Genomic DNA, 22,500 nt, shown 5'->3' with positions numbered 1-22,500 from the left:
GGAAAAATTCCTAAATGAAGAAACAGGGATGGAAGAGAAATGGACTATACTAAAAGAAATTTACAATGAGGGAGTAAATAAATACGCACCACAAAAAAAAATGGAAAGAACATACATAAAAAAAAAACTGGTACAACAAAAGGTGTAGTGAGGCTATGGATAAAAGAGACAAAGCTTGGAAGAAGTGGAAAAGAGACAAGAACACAAGCAAATGGCAAATGTACATCAAACTAAGAAATGAGTTTGTAAAAATACGCAGAGATGAAAAGAGAAGCTATGAAAAAAATATAGAAAAATGCAAGGAAGAACCCAAATTATTTTACAGATATGTAAATGGCAAACTGAAGAACAAACAAGAAATAGAAAAGCTGCGCCAAGGTAAACATGAATTTACAGAACTGGAAATGGCTGAGATTATGAACAACCATTTCAAATCAGTATTCACAATAGAAAATTCACCTAACTGTGAGGAAATAGCGAGAGATCGCCCTCAATGAAAGAAATAATTGTAACACAAAAGGAAATCAGCGACCAAATCAAAACCCTTGACGTCAGAAAATCACATGGTCCAGACGGAATTGCAAATTGGATACTGAAAGAATGCATGGAAAAATTAAGACAAAATATACAATATAATTAAATTCTCATTTAAAGAAGGAAAAGTGCCACAGGACTGGAAGAAGGCTAACATTGTACCAATTTATAGGGGAGGAAACAAGGAGGACCCATCAAATTACAGACCGGTTTCCCTGACAAGCATAGTAGCAAAAAGTTGCGAAAAGGTCGTCAAAAATAGATGGGTTAAACACTTGGAAGAAAAAACTATACTAAATCCAGAAAAATTTGGATTCAGACAAGGAAGATCATGTACAACAAACTTGATCTGCTTCTACTCAAGATTAATAGACATAATACAAGAGAGATGTTTGGGCAGACGTTGCCTTTCTGGACCTACAAAAGGCACTTGATAAGGTACCACACAATAAACTAATACGGAAGATAGAATCAATAGGTAGCATCAGAGGAAAATTATTGGAATGGATGAAAGACTTCCTGACTGGGAGAAAAATGAGAGTAGTAATTAGAGACAAATTCTCAAATTGGGAAGAAATGATAAGTGGTGTCCCGCAGGGATCAGTACTGGCCCCGATCATGTTTGCTATATACATAAATGACATGGACGAAGGAGTAGAGTGTTATATGAATTTCTTTGCAGACGACGCAAAAATACTAAAGAAAGTAAAAACTGTGGAGGATTGCAACTCATTACAACAAGACTTGGACAACATCTGGAAATGGACTCAAAAGTGGGAAGTGAAATTCAATGTCAAGAAATGTAGTATAATGGAATTTGGAAAAAGTAAAAAAAGAATATCGAGATATTATAAAATTGGTGAAGAAGAGGTCAAAAAAGTAAACTCGGAAAACGACCTTGGGGTGATGATCAGCAAAGACATGACACCGGATAAGCATATTAATAAAATAGTCGGAGAAACCTATAATTTATTGAGGTCAATAAAAGTGGCAATTATTTAGACGAGGAAATGATATAAAAATATAATAATAACTACATAAATAAGACCAAAACTCGAGTACGCAGCAACACTATGGACACCCAGTACCAAAAAGAATATAAAGAAGTTATAATGAATACAAAGAGCAACAACAAAACTGGCACCAACTCTTTCCAAATTGACATATGAACAAAGACTGTCCAAAATAGAATTACCAATTCTGGAACAAAGAAGGGAAAGAGGAGACTTACTATCTATAGAATTATGCAGGGAATGGAAATCTTATATAAGAATGACATTGAAATGAGGCAGTGGAAAAACAAGAGGACACGAAAAGAAACTAAAAGAAGATAATTACAGAAGAGATCTGAAAAAAGCATCAGTGTGTGCAAATGTTATTCAAGATTTTAAGAAAAAACTTGATGCTGAGAGATACAAAGACGGGTTACCACGAGCATAGCTCCCTTCCCGTATAATACAACTAGGGAAATACACGCACACGACAGTCGAAGTGACAGAGAAGCTTGGAACTCCAGGAAAACTTCAAATTTTGTGGATATCAACGACGAGGGAGTACCTTTGTTGTATTAGTAGGGAAGGTGAAAGCCCGTGGTGTAGTGGGGCGGTGAAGAAAAAGGAGAAAGGAAGGGATTACTGAGGAAAATGGAAGGAAATGAGGAAGGGGACGAACGGGCCCCGGAAGTCAGAAGGAATGTCAACAAGAGGTGCACAGACGATAGAGGTGAAGTCGAAGAGATTAGTAAAAAAAAAAAAAAAAAAAAAAAAAAAAAAAAAAAAATATATATATATATATATATATATATATATATATAGATAGATAGATAGATAGATAGATAAGAGCAGCACAATGAAAGGTGAAGGTAATTATGTCCATGGATTTAATGAGGGAGGAAATGACAACCCCCCCCCCGTGGAGCACGTCTAGAGGAAAAACTAGAGAACATGAACAAATAGTTGTAGGTTAGGTTCATTCAACTTACACGGATTACACAAAGAGTTGATGAATCGGAAGAAATAAAGAAGGAGAACCGAAACCTATATAAAGAAATAGAAGAATTAAAAAGACAGTTAAAAGAAGTAAAGGATGAGAATGAGGAATTAAAAAAGAAAAATAAAGAGAATAAAGAGTCCATAGCAAAAGAGGTACAGGGTTGGAGTAAAGTCCAAGAAAACAAAACAAAAATTAATTTAGAGATATAGTAAACCAACAGATGAAAGAACAAACTAAGGACACAGTTATTAAAGTGATGAGGGAGAAAGAAAAAGAACCGGACGTAATGGGAATTGTAGAGACAAAATTGAAAGGTCCACTACCATCCAACAGTGTAGGACATGGTGCATAAAATTATTGGATCAGAAACAGAGAGGTAAAACAAGGTGGTGGAGTTATGTTCCTGACTAAGAAGGATATAAATGTGAGGAATGTCACATATGGAAAGAATAGAGATGTTTATGATGGAAGTGGAGGACAGGGATGGTAAGAGCAGGAAGTAAGTTTGTGGTAAATTATGTGCCTCCTAAAACGGCTTCATGGGAAGAGAGAGAACACAAAAATATGTTAGAAGACACAAGGATAACACTAAATTAGATAATGGAAAATGGAGGGAGAATAGTTATAATGGGTGACTTTAGTTGTAAAGAAATCTACTGAGAAGAGATGACAGTGAAGGGTGGAGACGACCTATGGGGAAATGTACTACTTGATATGATTATAAAACATACAATGACACAATGGTACAAGAGAATACTAGGTATAGAAATGATGAAGAACCATTGAGACTGGACGTAATAGTCATATCAGAACCTGAAATAGAGGATAAGATTGAATATAAAACACCAATAAGTAAAAGTGACCACATATTGGTTGAACTGGAACTAAATGAGGAAAAATACATGGAAAAAATGAATAATATAGAAAGGGAAGATTGATGTATGGAAAAACAAATTTTGATAGAATAAAAGAATGCTTTCAAAAAGCAGACATGGAAAAAAAACACAAAATGGAAACAACAGTAGAAGAGAAGTGGAATATTTTGACAAAAAATCATAAAGGAGTGGAAAAGTTTGTTCAAGACAAAAACAAGAAAAGGGACATGTAAAGTGTTGGTACAACAAAATATGTAGGGAGTTGAAAGACAACAGGGATAAAGCTTGGATAAAATGGAAGAAAGACAAAAGACCTGAAAATGGAAAATATATACTAGTTATAGAAATCAATATGTACAAGTGTGCAGAGAAAAAAAAGAGAAAATACGAAAAAGATGTCATAGAAAAAGATCAACCAAAACTATTCTATAATTTGTAAACAATAAACTTAAAAAAAAAAACAAGAATTAGTGAAACTACGACAAGGAGGAGCTGAATACACAGAGGAAATAGAAATGGCAGAAATTATGAACAAGCATTTTAAATTGGTTTTTACGAGGGAGAACATACAACTTAGAGATGTCGAGCGGGAGGAAAAAGTCCCCCTATGAAAGAGATAGAAGTAACAAGGAAAGAAATAATGAATCATTTGAGTAATCTAGATGTCAGAAAATTGCATGGACCAGATGAAATTGCAAACTGGATTTTGAGAGAATGCAGGAATGAACTAACAGACAAAATACATAGTCTAATAAACAGTTTATTGAAAGAAGGAAAAGTTCCAGATGATTGGAAAAGAGCAAATATAGTACCAACATATAAAGGGGAAAACAAGGACGACCCTACTAATTATAGACCGATCTCTCTTTCATGTACGGTAGCTAAAATTTGTGAAAGAATGATCAAAACTAGATGGGTAAATCATTTGGAAAAAAACAATGTACTAAATCCAAGGCAATTTGAATTTAGACAAGAAAGATCATGTATTTACCTAGTTGTATTTTACGGGAAGGGAAGCTATGCTCGTGGTGTACCGTCTTTATATCTCGTTTTATCTAGACTGTTTTTAAATTCGTGTATTGTTTTTGCACATACCACATTTTCATCTAATTTGTTCCAAAGGTCTATTACCCTGTTGAAAAAGTTGTCCTTTTTTAGGTCTCTTCTATAACTGTCTTTCTTGATTTTCTTTCCATGTCCACTTCTATCTCTTCTATCCTATTCTATTAGATCCTCTTTATCAATAGTTTCTATGCCTTTCATGATTTTATAGTTATCAAGTCTTCTCTCTTTGCTCTAATGTCTGTAGCACAAGTTTTGCTAGTCTTTCCTCATATGATTGTTCTGAGAGTGTTGGTGCCAATTTCGTAATTGCTCTTTGTATTCTTTCAAGTTTTGTTATACATTCATACATTCTTTTTGTACTTGGTGACCACGTCGTCGCTGCATACTCCAATTTTGGTCTTATCAAAGTGTCTAGTATTTTCTTCACCATTTCTTCGTCCAGGTATGTAAATGCCACTTTCATTGTTCTTATTAGATTATAAGTTTCTCCAAAATTTTTGTTTATATGTTTCTCAGGGGACATATTATTCATAATAATGACTCACAGGTCCTTCTCATTTTCTACTTTTTTTAATTTCTTCCTCTCCCAATATATATGATCCCACAATTCTTTTTTGCTTCTTCCAAATTCCATTATACTACACTTCTTTATATTGAATTCCATCTCCCACTTCCTACTCCATTCCCATACTTTATTGAGATCACTCTGCAGCGACTAACAATCTTCTACAGTTTTCACTTTTTTTCAACAATTTTGCATCGTCCGCAAAGAAGCTCATATAACTTTCAATTCTTTTATCCATGTCATTAATATGTACATAACAAACATTATTGGGACCAGAACTGTTCCTTCTGGAACACCACTAATCACTTCATCCCAATTAGTATGTTTGTCTCCTATCACCACTCATTTTTCTTTCATGCGAGAAGTCTTCCATCCACTTCCGCAGTTTGCCCTGTATTCCTCCTACAGTTTCTAATTTCTTTAGCAATTTCTTATGTGGCACCTTATCAAAAGCTTTTTTCAGGTCTAGAAATGCACACTCAGCCCATCCATCTCTTTCTTGTATTGCATCTATTAGCCTTGAATAGAAACACATTAAGTTTATGACGCATAATCGTCCTTCCCTAAATTCAAATTGCCTTGGACTTAGTACGTTGTTTTTTCAAATGCCTTACCCATCTAATTTTGATAATTCTTTCACAAATCTTAGCTATCATACTTGTAAGAGAAACCGGTCTACAGTTAGTAGGGTCTTCCTTGTTTCCCCCTTTATATATTGGTACTATATTTGCTCTTTTCCAATCTTCTGGAACTTTTCTGTCTTTCAATGAACTATGTATTTTGTCTGTTAGTTCTTTCCTGCATTTTCTCAAAATCCAGTTTGCCATTTCATCTGGTCCATGCGATTTTCTGACAATCGAGATTACTCAAGTGATTCATTGTTTCTTTCCTTGTTACTTCTCTTTCATAGGGGGGACTTTCTCCTCCCACTCGACATCTCAAAGTTGTATGTTCTCCCTCGTAAACACCGATTTAAAATGCTTGTTCATAATTTCTGCCATTTCTATTTCCTTTGTGTATTCATCTCCTTGTCGTAGTTTTACTAATTCTTGTTTGTTTTTCAGTTTGTTGCTTACAAATCTGTAAAATAGTTTTGGTTAATCTTAAAAAATTTCTATGACATCTTTTCGTATTTTCTCTTTTCTTCTCTGCACACTTGTACATATTCATTTCTATTAGTATATATTCTCCATTTTTCAGGTCTTTTTTATTTTATTTTATCCAAGCTTTATCCTTTTTGTCTTTTAACTCCCTACATCTTTTGTTGTACCAACACTTTAATTTTTTTTTTTTTTTTGTCTTGGAACATACTTTTCCACTCCTTTATACATTTTTGTCAAAGTATTCTATTTCTCTTCTACTGCTGTTTCCTCCTTGTGTATCCTTTCCCAGTCTGTTTTTGAATTTTTTTCTTATTTTATCAACATTTGTTTTTCCATACATCAATCTTCCCTTTCTATATTGTTCGTTTTTTCATGTATTTTTCCTCATTTGGTTCCAGTTCAACCAATATGTGGTCACTTTTACTTATTGGTGTCTTATATTCAATCTTGTCCACTATTTCGGGTTCTGATGTGATTATTAGGTTCAGTCTCGATGGTTCTTCCTCGTTTCTATACCTAGTATTCTCTTGTATCCATTGGGTCATTGTATGTTTTATAATCATATCAAGTAGTACATTTCCCCATAGGTCGTCTCCACCCTTCACTGTCACTTCTTCCCAGCAGATTTCTTTACAACTAAAGTCACCCAATATAACTATTCTTCCTCCATCTTCCATTATCTTATTTAGTATTATCCTTGTGTTTTCTAACATATTTTTGTGTTTTGTCTCTTTCCATGAAGCCGTTTTAGGAGGCACATAATTTACCACAAGCTTCCTGCTCTTCCCATCCCTGTCCTCCACTTCCATCATAATCATCTCTACTCTATTCTTTCCATATATTACATTCCTAACATTTATATCCTTCTTAGCCAGGAACATAACTCCACCCCTTAGTTTTATCTCTGTTTCTAATCCTGTAATTATATGTACCATGTCCTACACTGTTGGGTGTTAGTGGACCTTTCAATGTCGTCTCCACAATTCCCATTGTGTCCGGTTCTTTTTCCTTCAGGTAATCATTCAGTTCATTCAAGCCTGTTATTAAGCCATCTATATTTGTGTAAGACACTTTTGATTTTCTGCTACCTCCATCCTGCTTTCTGTTTCCCTTCCGTTTTTCTCTGCTATGAACCATTTCATCACTTTCATATCCACTACTCTCCAATAGAATTTCTTTTTGTCTGATTCTGTTCTGTTCTTGTTTTTCCCCTTAGCTTCTACTTTTTTGTTTTCTCTTACTCTCTTTCATCTTTATTCGTCTTTTTATCCATACCTGTTTATACTGATCACTTTTTGCTGGTTTCCCTGTTTTTGCTAAGATATTCTCTGCTGTCGTTTGTAACCTGAATCTAACCTTAATTGGTCTGGTCTTATCTATATTGTATTTCCCTAGTCTATATATGTTTTCAATTTCTTTCCCTGTTTCTTGGTCATCTTAAACTACTCCAAATATCTTATTAATTTTTCCTTCTCGTTTGCTCTTGCAGTCCTATTAGGATTATGCTACTCTTTCATCCCTGATATAATTATACATTTCTTTTTATCCACTAAGTCTCTTACTATATTCTCCTTCTCCCTCATCACTTTAATAACTATGTCCTTAGTTTGTTCTTTCATCTGTTGTTTTACTATATCCCTAAATTCAATTTTGTTGTTCTCTTGGACTTTTCTCTGACCCTGTACCTCTTTTGCTATGGACTCTTTATTCTCTTCATTCTTCTTCGTTAATTCCTCATTCTCATTCTTTACTTCTCTTAAATGTCTTTTGAATTCTTCTATTTTTTTCTTATTTTATTTAGGTTTTGATTCTCCTTCTTTTGTTCTTCCAATTTATCAACTCTTTGTGTAATCCGTGTAAGTTGACTGAATCTAATCTCTCACTGTTCGTTCATTTTCACTAGTTTTTCCTCTAGATTTGCTAATCGGGGGAGGTTGTCATCTCCTCCCTCATTAAATCCACGCTCTGCTCTTATCTATATCGTCTGCGCATCTCTTGTTGACATTCCCTCTGACTTCCGGGGCCCGTTCGTCCCCTTTCTCATTTCCTTCCATTTTCCTCAGTAATCCCTCCCCTTCTCCTTTTTCTTCACCTTCCCACCACACCACGAGCTTTCCCCTCCCCTACTAATACAACACAGGTACCCCCTCGTCGTTGAGATGCACGAATATTGTAGTTTTCCTGGAGTCCAATCTTCGCTGTCCCTTCAACTGTCGTGTGTGTGTGCGTGTGTGTGTGTGTGTGTGTGTGTGTGTGTGTGTGTGTGTGTGTGTGTGTGTGTGTGTGTGTGTGTGTGTGTAAGATTTCTGGGAATTTGGTGATGACCTTGAGGGTGCGTGCTAGAGTTGCAATATCATGGAGGTATTGTGTTTCATATTAATCGCTGGGCGGTGATATCTAATAAATTCTGCCTGAAGAAATTTTAATTCTTAATTTTGGTAACTGATTCTACATTAAATGGAATAAGCTGAGACAAATGGTACTGCTCAGGTTTTAAACTGACGTAGATAAATTCCTTTTTTTAGTTCGATTTTATAGGCATATGTCGGTATGCTCCATTGTTGTAGCTCAATCAAGATTAGTTGAATTAGTGTTTTAAACTTAGACACTCAGCAATGTAGGCTCCCATTTTTCAAGTAACATTTTCAGTGTTTTTGTTTGTTCTTTCTTTCTTTAGCACATTCAATACTATCAGTTCCCAGGTACCTGGATGAGCATTGCAGACAAATGTGATCGAAGTCAACAACGGGCTCCTTCCCTCGAGAGGAGGCATAATTCATAGCAAAGGTTTTCCCTGGTGCCGTGTGCACACTGGGACTTCTCCTGATGCTTAGAGTGCCCATTGACATCGAGAGGCACTTTGTCGACATGTGGCACCGAAAGTGGTCGTGCTCTCGAGTCGCCTTCTCCAACTGACCGTCGTCACATTTGTTGCCAACAGACTCCTGCTTGTGGAAATGTGGCTCCTGTTGACTGGTGACGCAGCGTAGATCTCCAAGTAGTGGACAAAGAGCTATCCTCCTTGTCCTCCTCCTCCTACCCCTCCCGACCGGATGTTGTCGAGTGATTTCTTAATGCGACAAACGTTCTGAAATACAAAGAGCAAACGTGTGTATACTAATATACGTCATTTCGCTAAAAGCATTTTATTTGATTTAATCTATTAATCTATTTATTTATTTATTTTTGGACACGCACCAAACGCACATCAAACACTTGCTGCAGATGAAGTTCACTAGCATTTACTCATTTGCCCCAAATCTTATTTATTACTTAGAGCTACTTTGCTCCACTGCCAGCGTCTTACACGAGGAGACTTTGTATTTTGTTCGTTGAAGTCGCTGGTCTCCTCCTCAATGGGGATGTCCATGCCCATGGTTGGGGAAGGGTTCTGTGGAGGATGCAGGAGCCAGTCGGGTCCTTGCAGAGGTCACAACCGTCCGTCCACGGGGAGAAACTCGATCCCACGGACGACAGAGAGTGCGAGCCGAGCACAGGCACTCCTTGTTCATCTCCTCCACCATCGAAGGCGCGACATGAATTCCGGGGAGGCCTTGCAGAGGCTCATTCAAACTTTGAATCGTTTTGTACCAAACTCTAATGGGAAAGGTGCAAGTGAGAATCAATACATACATACATATATACATATATATGTATATATGTATATATATATATATATATATATATATATATATATATGTGTGTGTGTGTGTGTGTGTGTGTGTGTGTGTGTGTGTGTGTGTGTGTGTGTGTGTGTGTGTGTGTATGTGTGTGTATATATGTATATATATGTATATATATAGGTATACACACACATATATATATATATATATATATATATGTATGTATGCATATACATATTTGGAAGAAAGAATACGCTGGACTCGTCGTTTGCCAATAAATTGGAATAAATTGGCAAACGACGAGTCCAGCTTATACTTTGTTCCAAAAATGGTTCCTGGACTCCAGCTATTTACGAATATATATATATATATATATATATATATATATATATATATATATATATACATATATATATATATACATATACTCTATATATATACATACATGTATATACATATACATATCTGAACGTGTGTTTGTGTCTGTGTATAATTTTAAGTGTGTATATATATATGTATGTAAACGATTTGGATGATGGAGAAAGAATACGGGGAAGGCAACTCGTTGTTATTTCGTTCTTGCGGGGATTCCCTCAGAGGCTGAACGATATTGACATAATGTGTGTTTATGTACAAAACTGGGCCATCGTGGATATTATATACAACCACGTATGGTGAGCAAACATGCATTTGGGGATCCATCACTCTGTACGTAATCTTTCGTTCAAACGGGACTTCTTTTCGTTCAAAGAACAGTGTTCGTTTTACTAAATAAATAATATTTTTATGGCATAAGGTGATTAGATGCGTTCATCATACCACTGGAGATTGATTTTTAAAATACAGGGTTGAAAATGGTGGGCTAGCGTATTGCTACCACGGTTGGAACAGTACAGTCTACATTATGTTTCGTCCGTGAATTTTTGTAAATCTTAGCCAGGACGCAGCGTTAACTTGTAAACAAAGACGCAAACATTGTAAGATATATATATATATGTATATATATATATATATATATATGTATATATATGATATATATATATATATGTATATATATATGTATATATATATATATACACATATATACATATATATATATATATATATATATATATATATATATATATATATGTATATGTATATTAGATGAGGATGCACGTCATAGACGAGGGTCCAACATTCACACACAGACGCAAACTTAAGAGAATAGAAGGTTTCAGAAGCAGCGGTTCCGAGGACAGAGGAGTGGTGAGAAAGGTCCCTCAGTAGTTCTTCACAGGCCGGGGATCTCCCTCTCCCCTGACGAAGACAAAGATGATACATGAGAAGGAAATACTATGAGGATGACTCCTCCAGATCGGTTATTTACCCTCTCGAAAACGGGTCGATCCCCTGCGGGTGAGTAATACGACGCGAAAGCTGAACAGAAAATGGAAGGGTATTTACCAAAGGCAAGAGCCAGAGACGTGTGTATGCATGTTTATATATATATATATATATATATATATATATATATATATATATGTATATATATATATATATATATATGTATATATATATGTATATATATATGTATGTATATATATATATATATATATATATATATATATATATATATATATACAATACACACACACACAGCGAAGGACTCGAACCTATGATAGCACGTAACAAGTGTTAGTGACTTAACCGATTGATCCATCTAGAGAGATATAAGTTGAGCGCAACTTTTCTTATATATTTGTATGCTCGAGTTACATACATGTACACGAAATTTTGCGTTCAACCCATCTCCACTATGATAGTACAATTGATAAGTATACGAACGCGGGAAAGTATTTGTACAACACTGAATGGGTCCCAGTGAACAGATATACATTTCTATCAACCACAATACACTTTAATTCTAAGGCATCAATATCGATAAGAAAAGTTGCGCTCAACTTGTATCTCTCTTGATGGCGCAATCGGTTAAGTCACTAACTCTTGTCACGTGCTAGCACAGGTTTGAGTCTTTGGCTGTTCCACGTTTCAATATCTGAAAGCTGGCCTCCTTGAGTCTCTCGATGTTGATCGCTTAGAATTAAAGTGTATTGTAGTTGATAAAAATCTATGTTCACTGGGACCCATTCAGTTTTGTACAAATACTTTCCCGCGTTCGTATACTTACCAATTGTACTATCGTAGTGGACATGGGTTGAACGCAAAATTTCGTGTACATGTATGTAACTCGAGCATACAAATATACAAGAAAAGTTGCGCTCAACTTATATCTCTCTTGATGGCGCAATCGGTTAAGTCACTAACACTTGTCACGTGCTAGCACAGGTTCGAGTCCTTGGCTATACAACGTTTCAATTTCTGCATGTTGGCCCCCTCGAGTCTCGATGATGATGACTTAGAATTAAAGTGTATTGTGGTTAATAAAAATGCACACACACACACACACACACACACACACACACACACACACACACACGCATACACACACACACACACGCACACACACACACACACACACACACACACACACACACACACACACACACACACACACATACACACACACACATATATATAAATATATATATACTATATATATATACAAACATATATATATATATATATACATATATATATGTATATATATATATATATATATGTATACATACATATACATGAAAAAGGTGAAAAAAGAGAGTCACGGGTCTCGTTCTGAGTTTATTCCTGACCGGTTTCGCTTGTAGCTTCTTCAGAGGAATGTTACTCTGAGAATAAAGCTGGCAGTATACATAGTTGGTTGACTCCGCGTTCCCTCTTTGTGGGGGTCCGTTGGAGTTTACAATGAATTGTTGAGACATTGTGACCCCCACAAAGAGGGAACGCGGAGTCAACCAACTATGTATACTGCCAGCTTTATTCTCAGAGTAACATTCCTCTGAAGAAGCTACAAGCGAAACCGGTCAGGAATAAACTCGGAACGAGACCCGTGACTCTCTTTTTCCACCTTTTTCAACTTGTCACAATGTCTCAACATATATATATATATATATATATATATATATATATATATATATATATATATATGTATATACATATACACATACATATATATATACATATATATATGTATATACATATATGTATATATATATACATATACATATAATTATATATATACAAATATATATATGTATATACATAAATATATATATATATGTATATACATATATGTATATACATATATATATATTTACATATATAAAATATATATATTACATATATATACATATATGCATGTATATATATATATATATATATGTATATACATATATATATTCACATATATATACAAACATATATGCTTACATACATATATATATATATATATATGTACAAACATACATACATACATATATATATATATAAATATATATATATACATATATATATATATATATATATTATATATAAACATGTATATACATATATATTTACATATATACATATATATATTTATATATATATATGTATATACATATATATATATATATATATATATTTACATATATATACAAATATATATAAATATTATATATATATATATATATATATACATACATATATATATTCACATATATATACAAATATATATGCATACATACATATATATATATATAATGTATATACATATATACTGTATACACATATATATACATGTATATATATATATATATATATATACATATATATATATGATGTATATACATTTATATATATACATATATATATAAATTTATACATATACATATATATTCATATATATATATATATATATATATATTGTATATACATTTATATACATATGTATACATTTATATATATATATATACATATATATACATATATATACATATATATATATATATATATATATATATATATATATATATATATATAATATATATATATATATATATATATATATTCCTACTTCCAGTTATAGATGATTGTCAGTCGGGCCAGCTTCTGTCCCGTAGTGTCTGGTTTCCTTTAATTCCGTCCAGTCCTGGCAAGTTGTCTTGTTCCAAAGTCTCACCGACAGCATTTCCCTCATCTTTTCCTTGGTCCTCCTCTTGATCTTTTTCCTTTTGGTGTCCAATTCCATCTTCTTTTCTCTGTCCCTCTCTTATCCATTCTTTCACTATGCCCCAACCAGATCAACTGCGATGTATCTATTTTTTCAGTACTGCCGTGGCTCGTATCTCTTTTCTGATTATATCATTTTTGTTTCCCCTAGTTTTTCATTTCAACAGTCTCAAAATTCTCTTATTCACTTGCACCTGGCCTTTGATCTTGTGTTGTATTAGCGGGTCTATTGCTGCAATGGAAACGGGAGGTGTCGTCGGTTGGCAGATCTCCGTGCATGGTAAAAAAAAAAAAAAAATAGAATAAAAAAAAATAAAAAAATAAATAAAAAATATAACTGTAGAGAGATAATCACAGATGGTAAAGAGAGATTTTGGACCTGTCCCGGAGACCGAGCGCCAGTCCTTCGGGGTACCTGGAGATGGAAGCGAGTGACTGCTTAAGGCCTGAGGCTCATTCCGGGAGTCACAGATTTTTTTTTTTTTTTTTTTTTGGGGGGGGGGGTTACATGGACACAGATGCGACGGCACGAGCAGCTTCAGCTCTCCCAGCTGTCGGCTATCATGTCCCAGTGTCCTTAAAAGACAGATCAAAACCCTGGTAAGGCGCATCGCACCTCGCCAAACGCACCACGTTATGCGACACACTTAGTGGCGCGATTGATAGAGTCCCCCGATTGTCACTACGGCGGTCCGAGTTCGAATCCTGCCCAGGGCTGAAATAATTTCAGTATCTCTGCGCTTCGAGTCGTTACTCCAATTCTCGTGGGCGGGGAGTTGGGTGTGTGTGTGCGTGTAAGGTCACAGCATTACCCATGGATTGGTCATTCGAGTTCTGAGCTCTTTTACGGGAGGGAAATAGCTGTCGATCACAATTCCAACACGTGATCCAAAGACCATGGTGAATCTACATCACCAGGAGCTGGAGGCTACCAAGTTCCAGGCTGCTTGGTATGCCCTGGCCACCTCGACAGCCCCAGAGATCTAAAGAGTGCGGAAGAAGTCGCGCTGCATCGTCTCCGGCTGGGGTATTCCTACAGAGAGGAGCTACGAAAGGACTTCGCCACCACAGTATATGCAACGCAAAAATGTTGCCACCCATTCGCCCACTGTCTACTTCACTGAGTCCCTTGCCACTAACAGCTTGAGACAGACTGTCCCGCAGCTCGGAGAGCCCTAACCTGACACCAGAGAGGCAACAAGAGCAGTGAAACTCCTCCGGGCAGTGCAACGGCACTTCAGCAAGTTGCTGAGGGTGGTGCGAGCTGCCCCATCACCTCGATAGACCACGCGAGGAAGTCAACTCCCCTGGGTAGCTCCTCATAACAGCCTAAGCCACCACAAACCGCCTCCACCTCACCTAGCATAAAAAAAAAATCATCAAGATGGCTTTGTTTCGCTTTCCTTTCCTTCGCTTTGGCCAGGCAAGTGCAGACAGTATCCCTCATTTGAACACCTGTCACTGCCACTTGCCAAGGCTGTCCTATGACCCCATATGACTTCAACTGCAGCAAAGCGTTTCCTGGTATTTTCTCTCCAGCATACCCTGATGCAAGAAGTCAAGGACGCTTGAACCTTCGGGTCTTATCGTTTTGTTTCGGTCACTTCCCAAAGCTTTCGTTCAGCCAAGAGGAGACGCGGCGGGATCGCGGTCCATCGAGACTTTGTTTTCCTCCCGAGACCACCCCTCAGTCGAATGCGAGCACAGTCCGTGAGTCGAAATGGAAATATATACGAGTATATATATACATATATCACTTAGACAAAATGTAGTGGCACATTTGTAAGTAATAATCACGAAGAACCCACAGTCGGAATAAAAGGAAACTTAGAAGAAAGTATAACTTCTATATTTCGGCTAATAGTTATAGCCCTCTTCAGGAAAGTACAGGTTACAAGAATTTGCAGAGATATAAGTACAATTGAGATGTGAGTAGAAGGGGAACACGCAGAACTAAAAAACAGGACAATCCGTAGCGCAGGGCGGAGTCAGAGGTGAGGGAATGTGTGGATGGAGGTGTGAGGGCAAAAGGGAACCGGGGTCAAGGTGAGGGAGCGAGGTCAGGAGGGTGAAAATTCTTAACCAAACGGCTCACAGCTAGCCGTGGGATTATGTCCGAGGACCATTGACCTTTGGAGATGTTCAAGTTCGGACATTCTTCGATTAAGGCTGATTTAACAATTTTTCTTCTAAAGCTACAGTTGGACTTAAAAAAGAATGGCCTTTTCCCAGTCAAAACTGTGATTTTTGGTACTGACATGTTGGAACACAGCGGAATTTTCCTGGGCATACCTAATGGATGTTTTGTGCTCCGTTAACCTGGTATTGAGATCCCTTCCGGTCTGACCAAGGTACACTAAATCACAATCTTTACAAGGAAGGCTATACATTCCTGGGGCCTCATTTCCCTTTAACATTTGATGAACATTAACAATTTGTTTGTGTACAGTGTTAGGGTAATGGTAGGCAACTGTGAGACGCTTGTTGGGAATTAATTTAAAAGAAGGACTGATGGAGTTACAATAGGGGATCTTTAAAACATCTTTGAAAGAGGGTTGTGTGGTGGGAACTGAATTCTTATGGTGGCTGGCTCTAGCCTTGCTGAGGGCTTGATCCAGGAACCAGGACGGGTATGCCAACTTCAAAAGTTGCCTTTTGATGAGGTTAATCTCCCGGTCCAAGAATCTAGGACTACAAATCCTAAAAGCTCTCAAGAAAAGGCCGGAGGCAACACTCTTCTTGATTTTGTCGGGATGGTTGCTGAAAAAGTGGAGATAGCTACCTGAATGGGTGGGTTTCCTGTAAACTGTAAAAAATAATTCTCCATCGATCCTTCTGATTAAAATGTCTAGGAAAGGGATCTGTTGACCTTCTTCCCATTCTGTTTTGAATTTGGTGTTAGGGAAGAAGATCAGTAAGGCTAGAGGCAGCAAACATAAGAATTCAGTTCCCACCACACAACTCTCTTTTCTTGACCCGCTTCCCTTCTGACCTCACACCTCCACCCACACATCGCCTCATCTCTGACTCCGCCCTGCGCGACGGATTGTCCTGTTTTAGCTCTGCGTGTTCCCCTTCTACTCACATCTCAATTTTACTTATGTCTCTGCAAATTCTTGTAATCTGTACTTTCCTGAAGAGGGCTATAGTTATTAGCCGAAATATAAAGTTATATTTTCTTCTAAGTTTCCTTTTATACCGACTGCGGGTTCTTCGTGATTAACACACACACACACACACACACACACACACACACACATATGTGTGTGTGTGTGTGTGTGTGTGTGTGTGTGTGTGTGTGTGTGTGTGTGTGTGTGTGTGTGTGTGTGTGTGTGTGTGTGTGTTCCAAGAGAATGGAAGCTAGCTAACGTTACTCCCATATTCAAAATAGGTGACAAAAAGAAACCAAATAACTACAGGCCTATACGCTTGACTTCAATCGTAGGAAAAATTATGGAAACAATCATCAGAGATGCTATCGAACATCATTTAGAAAGTAATTATTTGATAAATGATAGCCAGCATGGATTCAGACGGAAACGTTCTTGTGTGACTTACTCGAATTCTACAACACAATCATCTCGAATTATGACAAAAGAAACAATATAGATTTAATGTATCGAGGCTTTACAAAAGCTTTTGGTACCGTCCCCCACGAAAGACTACTTACCTAATTAGCTTCACACGGGATAAGTGGTAGCCTATTAAGTTGGACTAGTAATTGGTTGAACGATCGGAGAGTTGTTTTAAATGGAAAAACTTCTGGATGGAAAAATATTACGAGTGGATTTCCTCAGGGTTCCGTTCTTGGGCCACTTCTATTCATAGTATGTATCAATGATATAGACCACGGACTGAAATCTATTGTCTCCAAATTTGCTGATGATATAAAATTGTACGGAATGGCAAATGATCACTTAAACCAATTAGATATTCAAAAAGATTTAGATAAACTACAGCAATGGTCTAAAGAATGGCCAATGAACTTTAACACAAATAAATACAAGGTAATGCACATAGGTAAAAATAACAGTAAGTACGATTACAAGTTATTTGAAAAATCGTTAACAAAAGTTGATAGTGAAATGGATCTTGGTGTAATTATCAGTAACGATCTCAAATTATCTAGGCAGTGTATTTCATACTATGAGAAAGCAAATGAGATTCTAGGATTGATTGCGCGATCTTTTGACTTCAAAAGTCCATCTCTCATTAACAAGTTATATAAACTGTTAGTTCGTCCGCATTTGGAATATGCTGTTTCCGTATGGTCACCGAATCTCATTAAAGACATTGAGAGATTGGAAAAGTACAACGGCGAGCCACAAAACTGATTTCAAAGATGAAAAATACATCATACGAAAATCGACTAAAACATATGTTTTCCCTAAAAAAGTGTAGACTCAGAGGTGACTTGATACAGGTCTTTAAGATTCTAAAGGGAATTAACAACATCAAAAGTGACAAAATTTTCACACTGAATGAGAATTTGACAAGAAATAATGGTCTTAAACTGTCAGGAAATAGATCTAATTTGGTAGTGGGTAGAAACAACATCGCCAACCGTGTAGTTAATGAATGGAATAAACTTCCTGCAGAGGCACTGCTATGTAGTTCAGTTCGAAGATTTAAAATTCGTTTACGTAAACATCTAAGTAAGACGCTGTTGTTATCATCTCTTTATTCAACGTAGCTGCTCGTCTCCCTTCGATGCCTAGCGTGCACACGTGCGCACGCACACATATGCTACAATGTGGTTGTATCGACGACGGCTACCATCTCCTTAGGGACATTCATTATTCAGTGACCAAGCTCACCGACTTCTCTTGGCGACGCCCGTTTGACGACAATAGACTCTCAGTATCTCGGGCTAAGCCCTCTACTTTGAACAATGGCCCTTGCTGCATCTCATGTCAAGCCCTCTACTTGGACAATGACCCAGCTGCATCTCGGGTCAGCCACCTGCTTCGGACACAAAGGATCTCCGCCGGCGCCTCTCCGCGTCGGACCAAACTTTCTAAAATTTCTTTACAACTCATATGGCATCAGCCTTCTTATTCCATGATTGACAACCCTTGTTAATATGTACATAGAATATGTTTCTGGCAAACCTCCGAGTTTTCCTTGGAGCTTCCCGTGTATATTGTAGTCAGAACTGAACTTGGAAGATTAAAGCCAAGAACTGCGCCCGAGTTTCTTTCACCACCAATTCCAAATGTAGCACTACAACCTTCATTCTGGTGGGCAGTGGTGGGACTAGGAGCGGGATTACGACCACGAAGACTACGAAACTCAGAACCTACACTGTAATACCTACCATTTATTTAATATTATTTGTTTATTTATTTGTTGTTATTTGTCTGTTTACTATGATTTGTTTGATTATAATTTATTATTATTTATCTGTCAATTTATTATTTTCTACTATTTACCCGTTTGTTTATTATTAAATTTACCTATTTATTTATCATTATTATATTTTTTCACATCCCACCTAGTTATGGAACAAAAGGTTTCCTGTCGGCATGCTCCACCTTTGTAATTCTTTGTGTGTGTGTGTGTGTGTGTGTGTGTGTGTGTGTGTGTGTGTGTGTGTGTGTGTGTGTGTGTGTGTGTGTGTGTGTGTGTGTGTATTTACCTAGTTGTTTTTTACGAGAAGGGGAGCTATGCTCGTGGTGTCCCGTCTTCATATCTCGTTTTATCTAGACTGTTTTTAAATCCATGTATCGTTTTTGCACAACCATATTTTCATCTAACTTGTTCCAAACGTCCATTACCCTGTGGGGAAAGCTGTTCTTTTTCAGGTCTCTTCTATAACTGTCTTGATTTTCTTTCCGTGTCCTCTTGTGTCTCTACTATCCCATTTTATTAGATCCTCTCTATCAATAGTTACAAAGGATTACAAAGGCGGAGCATGCAGACAGGAGACCTTTTGGTTCATATCTAGGTCGGATGCGAAAAAAGTCATAATAATAAATGAATAAATAAAAACTATAATAATGTAAATAACAAATAAAATACATAAATTAATGCATAGGTATAGTTAAATAATAAACAAACAGGTAAATAGTAAATAATAATGAATTGACATATAATTAATGATAAATGAAAATCAAACAGACAAATGATAACAAAACAAAAACAAATAATATAAAATAAATGATAATCATTATAGTATCTTGCTTGGGTGTTTATCTAAATAATTCTTAAAGCTTCGAACTGAACTACATTGCACTGCCTCTGCAGGAAGTTTATTCCATTCATTAACTATTCGGTTGGCGAAACATTATTGGGGCCAGAACTGTTCCTTGTGGAACTCCACTAAGCACTTCATACCCAATTAGAGTGTTTATCTCTCATCACCACTCTCATTTTTCTTTCATGCAAGAAGTTTTCCATTCACTTCAGCAGTTTGCCCTGTATTCCTCCTGCAGTTTCTAATTTCTTTGGCAATTTCTTATGTGGCACTTTATCAAAAGCTTTATTTCAGGTCTAGAAATGCACAATCAGCCCATCCATCTCTTTCTTGTATTGCATCTATTAGCCTTGAATAGAAACACATTAAGTTTGTGACGCATGATCGTCCTTGTCTAAATCCAAATTGCCCTGGGTTTAGTACGTTGTTTTTTCCAAATGCCTTACCCATCTAATTTTGATCATTCTTTCACAAATTTTAGCTTTCGTACTCGTCTATAGTTAGTAGGGTTTTCCTTGTTTCCCCCTTTATATGTTGGCACTATATTTGCTCTTTTCCAATCTTCTGGAACTTTTCCCTCTTTCAATGAACTGCTTATTAGACTATGTATTTTGTCTGTTAGCTCGTTCCTGCATTCTCTCAAAATCCAGTTTGCCATTTCTCTCTGGACCATGGGATTTACTGACATTGAGATTACTCAAGTGATTCATTATTTCATTCCTTGTTACTTCTATCTTTCATAGGGGGGACTTTCTCCTCCCACTCGACATCTCTAGTCTGTATGTTCTCCTTCGTAAACACCGATTTAAAACGGCTGTTCATAATTTCTGCCATTTCTATTTCCTCTGTGTATTCAACTCCTCCTTGTCGTAGTTTCTCTAATTCTTGTTTTTTTTCAATTTGTTGTTTACAAATCTATAAAATAGTTTTGGTTGATCTTTACATTTTTCTATGACATCTTTTTCGTATTTTCTCTTTTTTTCTCTGCACACTTGTACATATTGATTTCTATAACTAGTATATATCTTCCATCTTTCAGGTCTTTTGTCTTTCCATTTTATGCAAGCTTTATCCATTTTGTCTTTTAACTCCCTACATCTTTTGTTGTATAAGCACTTTACATATCCTTTTTCTTGCTTTTTTCTTGGAACATACTTTTCCACTCCTTCTTTATAAATTTTTGTCAAAATATTACATTTCTCTTCTACTGTTGTTTCCTCCTTATGTATCCTTTCCCAGTCTGCTTTTTGAAAGAATTCTCTTATTTTATCAGAATTTGTTTTTCCATACATCAATCTTCCCTTTCTATATTGTTCGTTTTTTTCCATGTATTTTTCCTCATTTAGTTCCAGTTCAACCATATGTGGTCACTTTTACTTATTGGTGTCTTATATTCAGTCTTGTCCACTATTTCAGGTTCTGATATGATTATTAGGTCCAGTCTCGATGGTCCTTCCTCTTTTCTATACCTAGTATTCTCTTGTATCCATTGTGTCATTGTATGTTCTATAATCATATCAAGTCGTACATTCCCCCATAGGTCGTCTCCACCCTACACTGTCATCTCTTCCCAGCAGATTTCTTTACAATTAAAGTCAACCATTATAACTATTCTTCCTCCATCTTCCATTATCTTATTTAGTGTTATCCTTGTGTCTTCTAACATATTTTTGTGTTCTCTCTCTTCCCATGAAGCCGTTTTAGGGGGCACATAATTTACCACAAGCTTTCTGCTCTTCCCATCCCTGTCCTCCACTTCCATCATAATCATCTCTATTCTTTTCTTTCCATATGTGACATTCCTCACATTTATATCCTTCTTAGTCAGGAACATAACTCCTCCACCTTGTTTTACCTCTGTTTCCAATCCAATAATTATATGCACCATGTCCAACACTGTCGGGTGGTAGTGGGCCTTTCAATTTTGTCACTACAATTCCCGTTATGCCCGGTTCTTTTTCCTTCAGGTAATCATTCAGTTCATTCAAGCCTGTTGTTAGGCCATCTATGTTTGTGTAAGGCATTTTTAATTTTTTGCTACTTCCATCGTGTTTTCTGTTTCCCTTCCGTTTTTCTCCGCTATGAACTATTTCCTCACTTTCATATCCACTACTCTCCAATAGAATTTATCTTTGACTCTGTTCTGTTCTCGTTTTTTCCTTAGCTTCTAGTATTTTGTTCTCTTCCTCTCTTTCTTCTTTATTCATCTCTCTTTTTATCCATACCTGTTTATACTGATCACTTTTTGCTAGTTTCCTTGTTTTTGTTAAGATATTCTCTGCTGTCGTTTGTGACCTCAATTTAACCTTAATTGGTCTGCTCTTATCTGTATTGTATTTCTCTAGTTTATATATTTCTTTAATTTCTTTCCCTGTTTCTTGTTCATCTTTTTGAACTA

The sequence above is a fragment of the Oratosquilla oratoria genome, chromosome 24 (genome assembly GCF_046742065.1).
Source record: "Oratosquilla oratoria isolate Oo_2021 chromosome 24, ASM4674206v1, whole genome shotgun sequence".
NCBI classification, from domain to species: Eukaryota; Metazoa; Arthropoda; class Malacostraca; order Stomatopoda; family Squillidae; genus Oratosquilla; species Oratosquilla oratoria.
The sequence above is the reverse complement of the archived record's forward strand: the minus strand, read 5'-3'. Positions refer to the sequence as shown.